Genomic DNA, 14838 nt, shown 5'->3' on the forward strand with positions numbered 1-14838 from the left:
TATTCTCCCCAGCTCTGGGGCAGAGCGAAGGCTGAGCCCCTGAGGGATGGACCTTCCTTGGGTTTTTGCCCTTTCTGAGGCTGTTCATGATTCTTTTTCTGCTTTCTGTTTTCTTTACTTTTAACTGTAAGCCACCCAGAATCACTCAGCCTATAAATTGTATAAATCAACCAAACAACCAATAAATGACCTCTTTTCACTCTTTCTTTAAATGAAGTTACCTTCTCCAATACTGCATAGCCGGAGAGACAAATATCTGTTGTCTTCCAAATGGTTGACAAGTGCATGAGGTATAACATTTTCATTTTAAAAAAGACCCTTAGGCACTTGGCAGGAGCGTGTGAATGAGAACTGGAGACATTTGCAAACTCCACGCACGCAGGTGTTCTTAACTGGGACTCTTTCACCCCAGCAGTAAATTTTGGTGTGGAAAAACAATGGCGGAGTCATCTCTGACGCAGAGAGAACATGCAGTATCGCTCTGTGCGTGGAGCAGGGCACCCCCCAGAGTCCAGCTCAGCTCAGGGGTGAGGTGGAAGGAGAGACCATTCTGTGCCTGTCTGTCCACTCTCTAGCTCTGCTCACAGGACGCAGAGGAAAGCGGATGAGGGCAAGTGCCTTGATTGGGTTCTTATACTGGCAGCTCAAAGTGAGCTGCATCACCTGAAGTGTGTAAAAGGGGCCCCAAGCTAGAACCAGAAAGTTAGCAAAAGGAGCCAATCAAAGCTCGAAATGAGCTTCGTCACCTGCAGAGAGTAAAAGGCTCCCCAAGATAGAACAAGCAAGTAAGTTAGCCAAAGGAGCTGATCAAAGTGATAGTGCCTTGTGTCTTTTGAGGGCTGGAAATGTAGAAATTAGTTGGAAATGGAGGGGCTGTAATGCAGCGCAGGAAGATTGACTTACCTGGAAAACTTCATGGAGGGACTGTTATCAAAGCTTACTAGCTGAAACCAAGCCTTCATTGCAGAGACGATGCCGCTAACCAAATAGTCTCCCGGCTTGTAGAGATTCTGCAGGTCCACTTCGCCCTCCTCCAGAGTCAGGAGGCATTTGGCTCTGCGCATCCCACAGGCGCCCTGTGGCCACAGAAGCAGAAGAACCAGAAGCCTCAGCAACATGACTTGTGCTCCCGGCTGAGCCTCCTCTGTGGCACTTGCTTTTTAACAACAAAAGGGGTGAAAAGTTGGAAGAAAGCAAAACCCCTCCCAGGACAGAAGAGTCCAGCCGAGGGAGACAAACACAGCTGCCGCTTGTCCTGAAACCACCCCGGATTCTCCCTCTGTCTCCAGAGCCATTTATGCCCCCAGCGTTTCTGACGGAGACTCCCCCCGACTTGGCTTCTGAGTCTGGTATTGATGCCCAAACATTTTCTGACGTGTTTGTGTAAGATCTTCTGAGTGTGCAGAACCATCTCTAGGGGCTTAGCATAAAGGCAGCAAATAAATCACTGTGATTTGGATGATGGCAAGGAAGAGAAACGCCACCTGAACCCTGAACGGGTCAACAGGCAGGTGCCCAAAGGGAGAACTCACAGATGTGGCTCCCACCTCTGGAGATGGGCCAGCGAGGGAGACTGAAGAACTTGGCCCAGAGTTTCCAATAAGACACTGCTGGGAAACCCAGGTTCAAGATCGATGTTTAGCGTGGCCATCGAAGAGTGGCCTATTAATATTTATATTAATAAATAATAATTTAGTAATAATATATATTAATAGTTGAATTTTTTGTCTATGGGAATTTGCAAATAGGTCGCTAGGTAGCTGTGGATCCCATTCAGAGATGAGCAATAAGTCTCCGTTTGGAGACAGCCAGATTTGGGGATCATCAAAATTATTTCCTGTTGATCTCAGTCTAATCCTCACTTCTGCTTCCCATAAAGTCCAGCAAAGTCCTGAGCAGGAGACGTTTTGCTCAGTATGAGCTTCATCGGCACTTTGGCTTCAGGTTCTGCAAGCCCAATTCAAGTCTAACTTTTTTCTTTTCTTTTCTTTGCTTGTGGAGCTGAACTAACCAGCTTTATTTCTGTATTTCTTTAGTAAATATGGCATTTATTATCCACAAATTATGTGTCAGCTTGGAAACCCCTGACACAATGATCTAAAATTCAGGGTCCTTGCAGTCATTCAGAAATACGCAGAGACCCACACAAAGACACTTATTTTGTACACTCGAAAACAAATGATAGTTGAAGAAAAGAGGACTTGGTGCTTTTTTCCTTTTGTTTTGTTTAAAGAACATTAAAGTGTTAAATCCCGTTTATTGGGATTAGTTCCTGATATTTTGGGGAACCTTCTACCCAACATTTACTTTATTAATTTGACATCAAATATTCTTTTGTATGTGGATCTGGAGAAAATGATGTAGCATTTAAGGATAAGGATGAAGCTCAGCAGGCCAGCACTGGAGGCCAAAATGGAGAAGACCTGCACAGCCACCATGTACTTGCCCTTGGTGCTCAGGTAGGCTGGCACAAAGGAGACCCAGACGCTGCAGAAGACCAGCATGCTGAAGGTGATCAGCTTGGCTTCGTTGAAGGCCCCAGGCAGATTCCTGGCCAGGAAAGCCACCGTGAATCGGCTGGGCAGCCAGGAAGCCCAGATAGTTGAGGGCACCATAAAACATGGGGACAGAGCCTTTGTTGCACTGCAGGATGATCTCTCCAGATTGTGAGTGCATGGGAAAGCTGAGGGCTCATAAAGATAACAGTCTCTCCAGGATGACAGTGCAGGTCACAGTCAGAGAAGGAGGCAGAAGTGCCCAAGCAAATGCTGCAGATGACGACTTTGAGAACAAAGCAAGAAAGGAAGTGGGCCAAGCTCTTCCCCAGACATCTCTGCCTTATATTCTGTGGTTTTGTGGCCAATCCGCACGGTGATTTTTCTGGACAAGACAGGAGCTGAGAAGATGATGCAGAAGGTTGTTTGTGGGAGAAGGGAGGAAGGGAGGGAGGGAGGGAGGGTGGGAGGAAGGTAGGAGGGAGGAAGGAAGGGAGGAAGGGAGGAGGGAGGATGGAGGGAGGAAGGAAGGAAGGAGGGAGGGAGGAAGGAAGGAAGGGAGGGAGGAAGGAGGAAGGGAGGAAGGAAGGGAGGAAGGGAGGAAGGGAGGAAGTAAGGAAGAAAGGGAGGGAGGGAGGATGGAAGGGAGGAAGGGAAGAAGGAAGGAAGGCAGGGAGGGAGGGAGGGAGGAAGGAAGGAGGGAGGAAGGAAGGAGGGAGGGAAGAAGGGAGGGAGGATGGAGGAAGGAAGGAAGGAAGGAGGGAGGGAGGGAGGGAGGAAGGAAGGAAGGAAGGGAGGGAGGGAGGGAGGGAGGGAGGGAGGAAGGAGGAAGGAAGGAAGGAAGGAAGGAAGGAAGGAAGGGAGGGAGGAAGTAAGGAAGGAAGGGAGGGAGGGAGGATGGAAGGAAGGAAGGGAGGGAGGGAGGGAGGGAGGAAGGAAGGAGGGAGGAAGGAAGGAGGGAGGGAAGAAGGGAGGGAGGATGGAGGAAGGAAGGAAGGAAGGAGGGAGGGAGGGAGGGAGGGAGGAAGTAAGGAAGGAAGGGAGGGAGGGAGGAAGTAAGGAAGGAAGGCAGGGAGGGAGGGAGGGAGGAAGGAAGGAGGGAGGAAGGAAGGAGGGAGGGAAGAAGGGAGGGAGGATGGAGGAAGGAAGGAAGGAAGGAGGGAGGGAGGGAGGAAGGAAGGAAGGAAGGGAGGGAGGGAGGGAGGGAGGGAGGGAGGAAGGAGGAAGGAAGGAAGGAAGGGAGGGAGGAAGTAAGGAAGGAAGGGAGGGAGGGAGGATGGAAGGGAGGAAGGGAAGAAGGAAGGAAGGCAGGGAGGGAGGGAGGGAGGGAGGAAGGAAGGAGGGAGGAAGGAAGGAGGGAGGAAGGAAGGGAGGAAGGGAGGATGGAGGATGGAGGAAGGAAGGAGGGAGGGAGGGAGGAAGGAAGGAAGGGAGGGAGGAAGGAGGAAGGAAGGAAGGGAGGAAGGGAGGATGGAGGATGGAGGAAGGAAGGAAGGAAGGAGGGAGGGAGGAAGGAAGGAAGGAAGGAAGGGAGGGAGGGAGGGAGGGAGGGAGGAAGGAGGAAGGAAGGAAGGAAGGAAGGGAGGGAGGAAGTAAGGAAGGAAGGGAGGGAGGGAGGGAGGATGGAAGGGAGGAAGGGAAGAAGGAAGGAAGGCAGGGAGGGAGGGAGGGAGGAAGGAAGGAGGGATGAAGGAAGGGAGGGAAGGAAGGAAGGAAGGAAGGAAGGAAGGGAGGGAGGAAGTAAGGAAGGAAGGGAGGGAGGGAGGGAGGATGGAAGGGCGGAAGGGAAGAAGGAAGGAAGGCAGGGAGGGAGGGAGGGAGGGAGGGAGGGAGGGAGGGAGGAAGGAAGGAAGGAGGGAGGAAGGAAGGAGGGAGGAAGGAAGGGAGGAAGGGAGGATGGAGGATGGAGGAAGGAAGGAAGGAAGGAAGGAAGGAAGGAAGGAAGGAGGGAGGGAGGGAGGGAGGATCTTACCCAGGGCCAACTACCTGTAGCTCATTATGCCCTGGAGTTTAAGGCTTTAGCTGTGAAAATCCCCGACTGGCTCAGTCAACCTTAATAGAACGGTTTAAAGAGGGACTCAACAGGGACGTCCTGCGGTGGGTGTTGTGTAGAGACGACCCAGAGACATTGTACGAATGGATCTGTCTGGCCGGCAAAGTTGAGCATGCCCAGCATACCTACATGCAAACCAAACGACCTGAACAACCACCAGCCACCATGAAGGGACCCCGAAGTGCCACAACTGCTACCCGGCCAAGCTATAGAGCCTGGGAAGAGGAGAGAGATTGGCACTAAGCGAGGGGGTCAGTGTCTCTGATGCAGAAAGGAAGGGCATTGAACAGTTGATTGCCCAAAAGCCAAGGCTGGAGATCGAGTGGGCAAGCTGCCAGCCAAATCACTGCCCTCCTCGCGGTGGATGACAGCAGCCAAGGGGGCAGCCGGCGCTGAGGAAGTACTCTACTTCTTGGGAGAGGCTGAAGACGACTCTAAGGAGCCGGCGGGAAACGCCAGCCACCTGCCGTGAAGAGCGCCTGCGGGCAGGTGGAGGAGGATGGGCGCGAGGATGCTATGGTGAGTGCTGACTGTCCCACTCTAGCAGTAAAAGTGAAATTGGGCTCCCGCACAAAGACTACAGAGGTCTGGGCTTTAGTTGACTCTGGGTGTTCCAGGTGTCTGATTCACCCTGATCTGGTTGCTGCTTTGGACCTGCCTAGCTTTCCCCTCCAGCAGCCTTTGAACTTCACACAGTTGGATGGTTCAATGGCAGGGTGGGGGCTGGCAGCCGTCACCTCTAGAATGTCATCCGTCCACCTTGCCCTTGGTCGGCCCCTCTGTCATGTTCACCGTTTCAATGTGCCTGGTACATCGTAACGCCTCGCATGCCATTTCCATGGAGGGGGCTTACTCTGGGAGCGAGTGGATAATTCCACTCTACTGAAGTGTTATCTCTTGGCTGCTGTATTGGAATGTGTTTGGTTTAGGTCATGGATTCAAGGTTGTTTTCCCAGGCTAGGCTAACGGTTTCCAGCACCTGGGTGAGGGTGGTTGCTAGGGGCGGCAAGGGAGGGGTTTTTCCTCAAGCAAGGAGATTTAGTTTGTATTTCACGTGCTTTTGCTCATTCTCAGCTTTCTTCGTATATGCCATAATATCCTAAATAATCAGGTTTCATTTAAGCAACCTCTTGTGAGTCTGAGTGTTTGGGCAGGCAACCATTACATAAAGCTGAGAATCACAAACTTCCAAATCCCGCTGGCCCCTACCCAGGAGAAGAAAGATTCTTTTGATCCTGCGAGGGAGAGTGCTGGCGATGAGCGATTCACATGTGCTAATGGTGGAGAGTGAGGAGTCGAGCGACGGAGAGCTGACTCCACCATGGTGCGACCCGACCAAGCTCCGCAGGGAGAGCTCTCAGCGATTCGGGAGGAGGCGAGTTCGGGGTCGGAAGGTGAAGCGGCCGGCATGAAAACCACGCCAGAGACCACGGCCACGAGCCCGGGCAAACTGGTCACCTGGGATGACAGTCGCGGGGCCCTTGTGGAGGCGGGGAGCACGTCCTGGAGGCAGAGATACCCATTGTCCCCTACGGTGCTCCAGGTACCGCCAGGGAGGGACTCCCCCACCCCAGACCGGGTTCGGGTGTTGGAGTCGAAGATGATTCCATGGAGCTCATTTTGCAGAAAATGAGCATGGACTTGAGCGCGCTGAGAGAAGTGCGGGAGGGGTCGAGCCAGCGGCATTCAACCCCTTCCTCCCAAGCCCAGTCCCCAGACCAGAGAAGGGAGGCTCGCCCGAGAGAGAGGGACCGAGCTTCTAGGAGGGAACTAGCGCAGCCGCTCGTCTATGAGAGGAGGCAGTTGGGAGCTGTCAGAGCAGCTGAAACACCCATGGGGGGGCACGGTGCGCCCGGCGGAGGATTGAGGGACTTCTCTGTCAAATTCGATGGAGACCCGACCAAACTTTCGTTCTTTCTAACAAATGCCAAGGCTTACATGGAAGAGTGGGGGTCGGCTTTCCGCTCAGAAAGAGCAAAAATCATCACCATTGCCACCAAGCTTAAGGGGAGGGCAGCAGACTGGTATGTACGCATGTGCCAGTCGGAAGCCCCTGAACTGGAGAAATTTGACGAATTCCTCTGGGCCCTACAGCACCACTTCGAAGATCCACTAGCTAAGGAGAGGGCAAAGCGTGCCCTGAAAGAACTCAAGCAGGGATCGAGAACCGTGGTGGATTACGTGCTGGGGTTTAAAGCGCTAGCAGGGAAAGTGGAAGACTGGTCGCAGGCAACTGTAATAGAACTGTTTAAAGATGGTTTAAACACCGAAGTGCTGCGCTGGTCGCTGGGACGAGATGACCCGGACAGCTTGTATGGGTGGATCCAGCTCGCTGGAAAGGCTGAGCATGCCCACGAGGTGTTTGCGCAGAGAAGGGCAATGAAGTCAGCGCGGGATGGAAAACTCGCCTACCCTTCGGGTACTGTAGGTCGATCGGGACAACGCTCCTGGGAAGAAGAGAAGGAGCAGCGTTATGCAAAGGGGCAATGCCTGCACTGCGGCAAAGACGGTCACCGCGCAGCGGCGTGCCCGAAGGGGAAGGGTGAGGACCGGCCGGGAAAGTCGACTGCAAAGTCCCCCTCTCTGCCAAGAAAGATGAAAGCTGCGGTGGCTGACAGTGGGGTGGACAGTGTGCCATTCTACGGGGACGAGGTTGAGCCTGAATTTCCCCAGCTGGCGGGAAACGCCAGCCACCTGCCTTAAAGGGCGCCGCAGGGCAGGTGGTAGAGGAGAGGCGTGAGCCTGCTTCGGTGAGTGGAAACTACCGCATTCTCACTGTGAAAGTAAAGTTGGGATCCAGCACAAAGACGATTGAAGTGTGGGCAATGATTGATTCTGGGTGCTCCAGGTGCCTAATGCATCCCGATGTGGTGGCTGCTTTGGAGTTGCCCACCTTTCCGTTGCAACGACCCCTGGCTTTCACCCAATTGGATGGATCCATAGCAGGGGGCAGACCGGTTACTCATTTCACCGGTGTGGTGGCTTTGCAATTGAGCAGCCACCGGGAAGGGTTGCATTTTGTAGTAGCCCCGGTGGGGGGTCCTTTGGTGGTTTTGGGTGTACCCTGGCTGGTCCAGCAAAACCCTCAGATAAATCGGACTGTCACCTTTAGGGATGGATTTTATCAAGCGCCGGAGGGAAAGGAAGCCCCAGAGGAGGTGGTGGGAATAGCGGCAGCTGCGACTCCACAGTACCCAAACCCCCCTCTTGAGGGTCTGCTGGAGGAATACCAGGCGTTTGCTGATGTGTTTGGGGAGAAAGAAGTGGATCAACTTCCCCCCCATCGAAAAACTGACTGTGCTATTGAGCTGCTGCCTGACACCCAATTGCCTAAGCCAAAGATCTACTCAATGACTCAGAAGGAACTAACTTTGTTATGAGAGTTTGTAGACAAAAACTTGGCGAGAGGGTTCATTGAGCCAGCTAGCTCGCCAGTGGGGGCACCGGTACTCTTCCGCCCAAAGAAAGATGGGACATTAAGACTCTGTACCCATTTCCGTGGGCTCACTGCGGTAACGATATCCAATAAATATCCTTTGCCCCTGATAAAGGACATGTTATCACATCTGGCTAAGGGGAAAATCTTCTCCAAACTGGATTTAAGGGAAGCTTATTATCGTGTGAGGATCCGGGAGGGGGATGAATGGAAAACAGCCTTCAATTGCTCGCTGGGTGCTTTCCAATATAAGGTCTTGCTGTTTGGGTTGGCTGGGGCGCCTGGGGTTTTTATGTAACTGATAAATGAAGTATTACATGAGCATCTGTTTAAGGGGGTGTTGGTCTATCTGGATGATGTATTGATTTATACAGAAACTCTGGAGGAACATGTGCAGTTGATTAAGCAGGTGCTTCGTAAACTGAGAAAAGCTGAATTGTATGCTAAATTGCCTAAATGTGCATTCCATCAAACATGAATTGACTACCTCGAGTACAGGATTTCAGCCAAGGGTATAGAAATGGATCCTGCTAAGATCCAAGCCATCCTGGAATGGGAGAGACCCTGCACCTGCAGGCAACTTCAAAGTTTTTTGGGGTTCAGTACCTACTATCGGGGGTTCATAAGGGGGTTCGCGGAGACAGCTGTGCCCCTCACAGATTTGCTTCGGACGAAGGGGGTGGGGGAAACCTGCCGGGTAAAAAACCCAGGCACCCTGCTCAGATGGACTCCTGCTTGTCAGGCAGCTTTCGATAAGCTGAAGCACTGCTTTACACAGGAGCCCATTTTACAACATCCTGACCCCTCCAAGCCTTTTGTGGTTCAAGTGGATGTTTCTGATTATTCCATTGGAGCGCTGTTATTGCAAGCCAATGGGGCGGGTTGTTTAAAACCATGTGCCTACCTGTCCCGCAAATTCTCTGAAACAGAGAGACGTTGGCATGTATGGGAGAAGGAATCGTTTGCAGTCAAAGCCGCCCTAGACACTTGGTGCCATTTGCTGGAGGGGGCTAATCATCCATTTGAGGTCTGGACTGACCATAAAAACTTGGAAGCCCTTAGTACGCCCCGCAAGCTGAGCCCGAAACAAGTTCGTTGGGCGCAATTCTTTAGCTGTTTCAACTTCAAACTGAGGTTTATTCCAGGGAAAAAGAACTTCTTGGCAGACGCCCTGTCCAGGCAGCCCCAGGACTCCGGCTCCGTGCCAGAGGTGGTCAGCACGCTGTGGACCCAGCCACAGCTGGGAATGCAGGCTGTGACCCGTAGCCAAGCTCATGCACAGCAGCCTGCTGGCACTGACCCCACCCCTCAGAGCTCCTTGTCCATTTCATCTCAACTGCAACAAAATTTTCTAAAGGAGCTCAAAACTGACACTTGGTTGCTAACCAATAGAGACACTGTTACTTTTGATCAAGGACTGGCTTGGAAGTCTGCTCGCCTCTATGTTCCTGACAGCTTGCGAAAGGAGGTCCTCCTCCGTTCGCACGATGATAAGGTTGCTGGGCATTTTGGCTTCGTAAAGACTTTGCATCTGCTTCGCAGACAGTTTTGGTGGCCGGGTTTGTGCAAGGATGTCAAAGACTATGTGGCCTCCTGTCCTGTGTGCGCTATGTGTAAACGCAAAGTTGGGAGACCTCAAGGCTTGTTGCAACCAGTGGCCAACCCCACTTGTCCATGGGAGGAGGTCTCCATGGATTTCATAGTGGAGCTCCCTCCCAGCCAAAGAAAAACTGTTATTTGGGTCGTTAAAGACTATTTCTCCAAGCAAGCTCATTTCATTCCATGCGCCTCCATTCCTTCGGCGCCACAGTTAGCCCGCCTCTTCCTTGTACACGTGTACAGGTTACACGGATGCCCCACCCGCTTGATTTTGGACCGGGGTACACAGTTCACCTCTCAATTTTGGCGGGCATTTTTGAAACTGTTGGGCACTAAGCAGGCATTGTCCACAGCGTGGCATCCTGAGACTGACGGGGCCACAGAGGCGCTAAATTCCACACTGGAACAGTATTTGCGGGCTTTCGTGAATTACCAACAAGACAACTGGGTGGACCTCCTTCCCTTTGCTGAGGTTGCCTACAACAACGCTGTTCATCAAAGCACCGGCCAAACCCCTTTTCGCACCGTGTACAGCAGGGACTTTGTCCCAATTCCTGAATTGCCACAGCCGTCTGTCTCGCCTGCTTCTCCATCCGACTGGGCAACACAGCTGGCGGACTCTTGGCCAATTATTCAGCAGGCACTAGCTGACGCCCAGTCTGCTTACAAACTGCATGCTGATAAAAAGCGTGCCCCGCACCCGTCTTTTCAAGTCAGGGACCAGGTGTATTTGTCTACCAAGTTCATCAAGTCCTCTCAACCATCGAAAAAACTGGCACCTAAATTTGTGGGTCCCTTTCCTATTCTAGCCCAGATTAACCCAGTGACTTTTAAACTTGACTTGCCTCATAATCTAAAACGCTTACACCCTGTTTTTCATTGCAGTTTACTCAAACCTCTCACTAGCTCTGACCGCTGGCATGATCAACCTCCTCCTCCTCCCCCCATCATGATTGATGGGCAACAACACTTTGAAGTGAAAGAAATTCTTGACTCTTGCCGGCTTCGCAACACACTGCAGTACCTCGTTCGCTGGAAGCATTTCCCCCACCCGGAATGGGTGGCTGTCCCTGATGTTGCTTCTCCTCTTCTTGTTCGTCGCTTCCACAATGCTTACCCTTCCAAACCGGGTCCTTAATTTTTTTGGGGGGGGGCAGTATGTCATGTTCACCGTTTCAATGTGCCTGGTACATCGTAACGCCTCGCATGCCATTTCCATGGAGGGGGCTTACTCTGGGAGCGAGTGGATAATTCCACTCTACTGAAGTGTTATCTATTGGCTGCTGTATTGGAATGTGTTTGGGTTAAGTCATGGATTCAAGGTTGTTTTCCCAGGCTAGGCTAACGGTTTCCAGCACCTGGGTGAGGGTGGTTGCTAGGGGCGGGCAAGGGAGGGGTTTTTCCTCAAGCAAGGAGATTTAGTTTGTATTTCGCGCGCTTTTGCTCATTCTCAGCTTTCTTCATATATGCCATAATATCCTAAATAAATCAGATTTCATTTAAGCAACCTCTTGTGAGTCTGAGTGTTTGGGCAGGCAACCATTACAACCACCGTCTATAAGCCAATTGCTTTTCAGTGTAATTTTGTTCTGGTCTCCATTTCAAATGTACCCTTGGTGAAATTCTCCCACACTCACTCAAAGCACTCACTCGTGTTGCACACTTTTCTTTATACTCAAATAGCAAAGAAAAAAGGAGAAATACTTTTGTTAAAAAGTGGTGGTTGATTTCTATTGTGGTGGAAACAAAAACAAAAACAAAAACAGTATTTATGTGTGGGTAGGTGTGCTTTTTTAGGAACATTAAAATACCAAATAGTATTTTTTGAAATAATTAACTGGTATTTGAGGGAAGCACCTACCAAAAGTCACTTTCTATTTTGTTTTGACAACAAATGTTCTTTTGTATTCAGGTCTGGTCTTAGGAATATAGTGTAACATTTGGGGAGGAAAATAAATCCCAACAGGCTAGCACTGGAGGTCAAGATGGAGAAGATCTGCACGGCCACCATATACTTCCCCTTGGTGCTCAGATAGGTGGGCACAAAGGAGACCCAGACACTGCAGAAGACCAGCATGCTGAAGGTGATCAGCTTGGCTTCGTTGAAGGCCCCAGGGAGGTTCCTGGCCAGGAAAGCCATGGTGAAGCAGATGGTGGCCAGGAAGCCCATGTATCCCAGGGCCCCATAAAACATGGTGACCGATCCTTCATTGCACTGCAGAATGATCTCTCCAGACTGTGAGTGCATGTCAGACTCAGGGAAGGGGGGGAAAGCGCCCAACCAGATGCTGCAGAGGACAACTTGGGCACCAGAGCAAGAAAGGATGAGGGAGTTGGCCAGGCTCTTCCCCAGCCATCTCTGTACTTTATTCCCTGGTTTTGTGGCCAAGAATGCTAACACCACCATGACTGTTTTGGCTAAGACAGTAGAAATGGCAACTGAGAAGATGCTGCTGAATGCTGTTTGCCGCAGAAGGCAAGTGGCTCTCTTTGGCTGGCCAATAAATAGGAATGAGGTCAAGAAGGAAAGCAGGAGGGAGATGAGGAGGATGTAGGAGAGATCCCGATTGTTGGCTTTGACGATGGGAGTGTCTCGGAATTTAATGAAGATTCCCAAGACTAAACCTGTCACCAAGGAGAGGAACAAGGCAAGAGAAGCTAGGATGATCCCCAACTTTTCTTGATAGGACAGGAAAGTTTCAATCTTAGGTATACAGTCATCTTGCTTGATGTTTGGATGCTGATCTGCTGGACATTTGGTGCATTTTTCAGCATCTGAAAATAAAAAGATTGACATCTGCCATAAAGCATATTCTTCCATCAGATGCATAGTTGGAGTGAAAGTGGTGATGGTGTGGACGAATATGTGTGGAGAAAGGTAGTACGCAGCACCGCTTAGGGATTTTAGGTAGTGTATGGTGGAAGGACTAGTGCCAAAGGCAAATGAGAATCCCTGCCACACCTTCCCAGGAAGAGCTGCCCCTGCTTTTAGAGGTTGCACCCTTTGCATCCCATATTCCATGAACCACCTTTCAGAGATGAGATCCAAAGCCCTCGGCGGCCTTCCCACCAAGGACCCATGGAGAGATGGTCATTGAGACCTCCCACATTGGACTAGCTGAAGCACAGGAAGAAGTCGAAGGTTGGACTCCAGACCTCAGTGCCCCTTCCAGGTCTGATACCTTTATGAAGGAAGATACTTCTCCAGGAAACCCAGCTGCTGGTCTTCACGTGTAAACTGGCTGTTAGGGAAGCTGTTTATTAAATTCTCCTTTGCAAGTGTCAGTGTCCCCTTCCCCTTCGACCAAGGAGATGGCCGGGTCTTCTGTCTGGACAGCATCTATCCCGGCTGATGGATCCCCCTGTTTCTTTATGCTCCCACCCATGCCAGGGAAGCAAGCACCAGTGGCTTCTGTCTCCTTGGGCATCTCTCTTGAGGGCTGATGAAAAAACCCAGTCTCAGTTTGACCGCTCTTCCTGTGACTCCAGCTAGACGTCTGGCGCTCTAGCCAGAAGTCTTGTCAGTGTCACCCACTTAAAAAAACTTTAAAAAAGAGAAAGTCCCTCATTTCTCATGCGGAAACTTGTTAAAAGAAAAAAGGAGGGAGGGAGGGAGGGAGGGAGGGAGGGAGGAAGGAAGGAAGGAAGGAAGGAAGGAAGGAAGGAAGGAAGGAAGGATCCACTCCATTGCTGGACCTACTAAACAAAGAAGTCCAGCCTTTTACTCATGCTTTAATGGATGGAGGGAAGGGAAGGGAAGGGAAGGGAAGGGAAGGGAAGGGAAGGGAAGGGAAGGGAAGGGAAGGGAGTTCTTTGTTTCTCCAGAGACACCAAGAACAAATGGCAGAGGTTCATCAACATACAGTACAAGATGAAGATCAAGAAATACCACCTTCCTTCTAATGCCAGACCATCATTGACCCTGCCTTTTAATGTCCTGCTCCCAATTTAACCTCCAAGATTATTTCTTATCACTCCCTATGAAATAAATTATACATGTTCTAAAAAAATGAAGAACAAAGAAAGCCAAATTCTAGAAATGCCTATCAAAATATCCTTTCATCACAACATTTCAGTCTGCCCCTTTTGTCCACTATCACCCACCTTCCTGGGAGGAGATGGTTCCTTCTGCACAAGGAAGACAGTTGTAGCAGCAGATGGGCTGCCCTTCCTGAGCCACCTTCCTGAATCCGGGACGGCAGCTTTCCACACACCGGGAAGGAGGCAAGGGCTGAGCAGAGAGAGAAAGAACATCCAGAAAATGAATTTACTTCCAGAAAGGAGTCAAAGGAGAAAGGAATTGGTCTCTCCAGTTCAAGCTTTAGCTTTGACTCATTGGAAACCAATTAGAGATGTGAGGTTTATCAAACAGAGTGAATTGTATATTCCTTCTCTGTTTCTCTCCCACACACACTACAATTTTTAGGCTTTGGTTTCAAATTTAGATATCAAATTTACCAGGGAAATGTTGGATGGATTCGTTGCTTTGGCTAAGTAAACCACGTTAGCTGCATGACTGGCTCAGCCTCCCTCCCTTTCCATAGACTCAGTGAAGAGTTTGTGTGAAAATTGAGGACTATATTTTTCATGGCCACCTGGACAGCTGATAAAGAGGAAGTTCACACTCTTGAGAACCTGCTAAGTTGACATGAAAACTCAAAGGCACAACCTCCCCCCAAAAGTGCCATCCCGTTGTTGTCGCCACCTTCACTGGACCGAAATAAACACCATTCCCACCTTGTTCAGCATTTCCATCTGTGCGATATTCTTCCGGTCCATGGTAAATTTGAAATTCTGGGATGTCCATCTTTCTAGACTCCCACATTTCACTCTCTTGACAGATTTGTTGGGGAAAACTACCCAGTTCACAATATCCAGGTCAGCTCTCAAATCCCCTTTGTCATCCAAATATACCCCATCCATGGAATTATTGTGAAAGTGAGAGTTTTGAAGGAAGGAGTGAAGCTGGAAAGGAAATGAAAAGAGGAGTTTGGAACGGGCATCGGACGTCCTTGGAAAAGACCCCTTGGTCTACGCTGGGCATCACCAGAACATTTCTCCCTCTCTGCTCAAGGCCCAGGTTCCATTTTCATTTGTTGGGAGAGAATCGGTAAGCAGAGGAATACTAACACCTCTAACTTAGTGTTTAAATGTGTTGATCAGGACAATGATTGTTGGAATTAGATTGGGGTATTTTTCAGAACAGTTTAACTTTTCAGAGTAGATGACCAAGGCACCCACTTACAAAACTGATT

This window comes from Candoia aspera, chromosome 2 (assembly GCF_035149785.1).
Source record: "Candoia aspera isolate rCanAsp1 chromosome 2, rCanAsp1.hap2, whole genome shotgun sequence".
Taxonomy (NCBI): Eukaryota; Metazoa; Chordata; class Lepidosauria; order Squamata; family Boidae; genus Candoia; species Candoia aspera.